Here is a 5,005-nt window from a genome sequence, read left to right on the forward strand (position 1 = left end):
AATGCATAAATTATGCAAATGAGTAATTAATTTATGCATTCAATTATTTACATTCCTTGAATTCCATACATTCCATAAACCATAAATCATATTATATATATATATCATAAATATAATTACCATAGTGTTATTAAATAATGAAAGCTAATCGCACATTTTCCATGACAGTGTGTGTGTGTGTGTGTGTGTGTGTGTGTGTGTGCGTGTGTGTGTTCCCTCCCTTCCTCCATGCATCTCCCTGTGACATGTCCCTGCCTTGCCGGCAACCGGGGGCCAGGTGCAGAGATTCCGCATACAGGTGTGAAAAGGAAACAATAGGGCTCTCCATTCCTTTGAACTGACATCTGGCAGTTTTCAAAGGGTGTTGTGTAAACAGGGGTGGGGGCTCTCTCCACTCCTTTCAAGTGCCAGGTGGCTATTGAGAATCCGTTTCAAGTGCCAGGTGGACATCAGAATGTGTTAATTAGATTTTAAAAAACATGGGTGTTGTGTAAACAAGGGTGGGGGCTCTCTCCACTCCTTTCAAGTGCCAGGTGGCTATTGAGAATCCGTTTCAAGTGCCAGGTGGACATCAGAATGTGTTAATTAGATTTTAAAAAACAGGGGTGTTGTGTAAACAAGGGTGGGGGCTCTCTCCACTCCTTTCAAGTGCCAGGTGGCTATTGAGAATCCGTTTCAAGTGCCAGGTGGACATCAGAATGTGTTAATTAGATTTTAAAAAACCAGGGGTGGGGGTCCTTATCTTTGATGTGGCTTGTATGCATAATACATGAGGGGGACACAGGGATGGGGGGTCCCTTATCATTGAAAGTGGTATGTGACATGTGACAGGTGACAGGTGACAGTTGACAGGTGACAGATGACAGCTGACAGCTGACAACAGCTGATAGTTGACAGGGAAAACACATGGCTTTTGTTATGTTTAACCCCAGCATTACATTTTCCATGTGCATATATACGTCAGTGTAATGGGATGTACAGTAGGTGTAGTGTAGGCTAGACAGCTAGGGGTGAGTCCATTTTATGTGTTTTCTGCTTATCTATATGTATATGGCTGTATGTATGACTGTCCGTATGGCTGGTTCGGAGGGTACACTCTAGCCAGACTTTTGTTTATTTCTTGGGTAAGTCAAGGATACCCCCACCTAGTGGTCAATTTCTATAAATATATATATATAATTACACTGCAGTACCAACTATGCCCTGATGTGATTTTAATGGTTCGTGTTTTTGTTTTGTGACTGGAGAAGGTAAGTGTGGTCCTAATGTTGGTGGTTAACGTAGGTATTGTATTATTTTTGGGTTTTGTGTTGTGTTTTAGAATTTTGTAGGTTTCATGTTGTCCTAATGTTTTGGTCAGCGTAGGTCTTGTATTATTTTTGGTATTTTGTGTTGTGTTTCTAGAATTTTGCAGGCTTCATGCTGTCCTAATGTTGGTGGTTAACGTAGGTCTTGTATTATTTTGGTGTGTGGGGATGGTGTTTTGTGAATTCTGCAGGCTTCATGTTTTTCCTAATGTTTGTGGTTGAAGTAGGTCTTGTATTATTTTTGTGTTTTGTGTTGTGTTTTGTGAATTTTGCAGGCTTCATGTTTTTTCCTAATGTTTGTGGTTAAAGTAGGTCTTGTATTATTTTGGTGTTTTGTGTTGTGTTTCTAGAATTTTGCAGGTTTCATGTTTGTCCTAATGTTTGTGGTCAACGTAGGACTTGTATTATTTTTGTGTTTTGTGTTATGCTTTGTGAATTTTGCAGGTTTCATGTTTGTCCTAATGTTTTGTTCAACGTAGGTCTTGTATTATTTTTGTGTTTTGTGTTGTGTTTTGTGAATTTTGCAGGCTTCATGCTGTCCTAATGTTGGTGGTTAACGTAGGTCTTGTATTATTTTGGTGTGTGGGGTGGTGTTTTGTGAATTCTGCAGGCTTCATGTTTTTCCTAATGTTTGTGGTTAAAGTAGGTCTTATTTTTGTGTTTTGTGTTGTGTTTTGTGAATAGTGCAGGCTTCATGGGTCCTAATGCTGGTGGTTAACGTAGGTCTTGTATTATTTTTGTGTTTTGTGTTGCGTTTTGTGAATTTTGCAGGCTTCATGTTTGTCCTAATGTTTTGTTCAACGTAGATCTTTTATTATTTTTGTGTTTTGTGTTGTGTTTTGTGAATTTTGCAGGCTTCATGTTTGTCTTAATGTTTTGTTCAACGTAGGTCTTGTATTATTTTTGTGTTTTGTGTTGTGTTTTGTGAATTTTGCAGGATTCATGTGTCCTAATGTTTTGTTCAACGTAGGTCTTGTATTATTTTTGTGTTTTGTGAATTTTGCAGGATCCATGTGTCCTAATGTTGGTGGTTAACGTAGGTCTTGTATTATTTTTGTGTTTTGTGAATTTTGCAGGCTTCATGCTGTCCTAATGTTGGTGGTTAACGTAGGTCTTGTATTATTTTGGTGGGTGGGGTGGTGTTTTGTGAATTTTGCAGGCTTCATGTTTGTCCTAATGTTGGTGGTTAACGTAGATCTTGTATTATTTTGGGGGGTGGGGTGGTGTTTTTGTGAATTTTGCAGGCTTCATGTTTGTCCTAATGTTGGTGGTTAAAGTAGGTCTTGTATTATTTTTGTGTTTTGTGTTGTGTTTTGTGAATTTTGCAGGCTTCATGTTTTTCCTAATGTTGGTGGTTAAAGTAGGTCTTGTATTATTTTTGTGTTTTGTGTTGTGTTTTGTGAATTTTGCAGGCTTCATGTTTTTCCTAATGTTGGTGGTTAACGTAGGTCTTGTATTATTTTTGTGTTTTGTGTTGTGTTTTGTGAATTTTACAGGCTTCATGTTTGTCCTAATGTTTTGTTCAACGTAGATCTTGTATTATTTTTGTGTGTCGGGTGGTGTTTTGTGAATTTTGCAGGCTTCATGTTTTTCCTAATGTTTGTGGTTAAAGTAGGTCTTGTATTATTTTTGTGTTTTGTGTTGTGTTTTGTGAATTGTGCAGGCTTCATGCTGTCCTAATGTTGGTGGTTAACGTAGATCTTGTATTATTTTGGGGTTTTGTGTTGTGTTTTTAGAATTTTGTAGGTTTCATGTTGTCCTAATGTTGGTGGTTAAAGTAGGTCTTGTATTATTTTTGTGTTTTGTGTTGTGTTTTGTGAATTTTGCAGGCTTCATGTTTTTCCTAATGTTGGTGGTTAACGTAGGTCTTGTATTATTTTGGTGTGTGGGGTGGTGTTTTGTGAATTCTGCAGGCTTCATGTTTTTCCTAATGTTTTGCTCAACGTAGGTCTTGTATTATTTTTGTGTTTTGTGTTGTGTTTTGTGAATTGTGCAGGCTTCATGTTGTCCTAATGCTGGTGGTTAACGTAGGTCTTGTATTATTTTTGTGTTTTGTGTTGTGTTTTGTGAATTGTGCAGGCTTCATGTTTGTCCTAATGTTGGTGGTTAACGTAGGTCTTGTATTATTTTTGTGTTTTGTGTTGTGTTTTGTGAATTTTGCAGGCTTCATGTTTGTCTTAATGTTTTGTTCAACGTAGATCTTGTATTATTTTTGTGTTTTGTGTTGTGTTTTGTGAATTTTGCAGGCTTCATGTTTGTCTTAATGTTTTGTTCAACGTAGATCTTGTATTATTTTGGTGTGTTGGGTGGTGTTTTGTGAATTTTACAGGATTCATGTGTCCTAATGTTTTGTTCAACGTAGGTCTTGTATTATTTTTGTGTTTTGTGTTATGTTTTGTGAATTTTGCAGGCTTCATGCTGTCCTAATGTTGGTGGTTAACGTAGGTCTTGTATTATTTTGGTGTGTGGGGTGGTGTTTTGTGAATTCTGCAGGCTTCATGTTTTTCCTAATGTTTGTGGTTAAAGTAGGTCTTGTATTATTTTTGTGTTTTGTGTTGTGTTTTGCGAATTGTGCAGGCTTCATGTGTCCTAATGTTTTGGTCAATGTGGGACTTGTATTATTTTTGGGGTTTTGTGTTGTGTTTTAGAATTTTGCAGGTTTCATGTCGTCCTAATGTTTGTAGTTAACGTAGGTCTTGTATTATTTTCGGTGTTTTGGGTTGTGTTTCTAGAATTTTGTAGGTTTCATGTTGTCCTAATGTTTGTGGTCAATGTAGGACTTGTATTATTTTTAGTGTGTTGGGTGATGTTTTGGGAATTTTGCAGGTTTCATGTTGTCCTAATGTTGGTGGTTAACGTAGGTCTTGTATTATTTTTGGTGTTTTGTGTTGTGTTTTTAGAATTTTGTAGGTTTCATGTTGTCCTAATGTTTTGGTCAATGTGGGACTTGTATTATTTTTGGTGTGTTGGGTGGTGTTTTAGAATTTTACAGGATTCATGTGTCCTAATGTTTTGCTCAACGTAGGTCTTGTATTATTTTTGTGTTTTGTGCTGTGTTTTGTGAATTTTGCAGGCTTCATGCTGTCCTAATGTTGGTGGTTAACGTAGGTCTTGTATTATTTTTAGCGGGTTGGGTGGTGTTTTGTGAATTTTGCAGGCTTCATGTTTTTCCTAATGTTTGTGGTTAAAGTAGGTCTTGTATTATTTTTGTGTTGTGTGTTATGTTTTGTGAATTTTGCAGGCTTCATGTTTTCCTAAGGTTTTGTTTCAACGTAGATCTTGTATTATTTTTGTGTTTTGTGTTGTGTTTTGTGAATTTTACAGGCTTCATGTTTGTCCTAATGTTTGTGGTTAACGTAGGTCTTGTATTATTTTGGTGTGTTGGGTGGTGTTTTGTGAATTTTACAGGCTTCATGTTTGTCCTAATGTTTGTGGTTAACGTAGGTCTTGTATTATTTTTGTTTTTGTGTTGTGTTTTGTGAATTTTGCAGGCTTCATGCTGTCCTAATGTTGGTGGTTAACGTAGGTCTTGTATCATTTTGGGGTTTTGTGTTGTGTTTTTAGAATTTTGTAGGTTTCATGTCGTCCTAATGTTTGTAGTTAACGTAGGTCTTGTATTATTTTCGGTGTTTTGGGTTGTGTTTCTAGAATTTTGTAGGTTTCATGTTGTCCTAATGTTTGTGGTCAATGTAGGACTT

The sequence above is a fragment of the Protomyctophum parallelum genome, assembly GCF_964188405.1.
Source record: "Protomyctophum parallelum genome assembly, chromosome: 23".
NCBI lineage: Eukaryota > Metazoa > Chordata > Actinopteri > Myctophiformes > Myctophidae > Protomyctophum > Protomyctophum parallelum.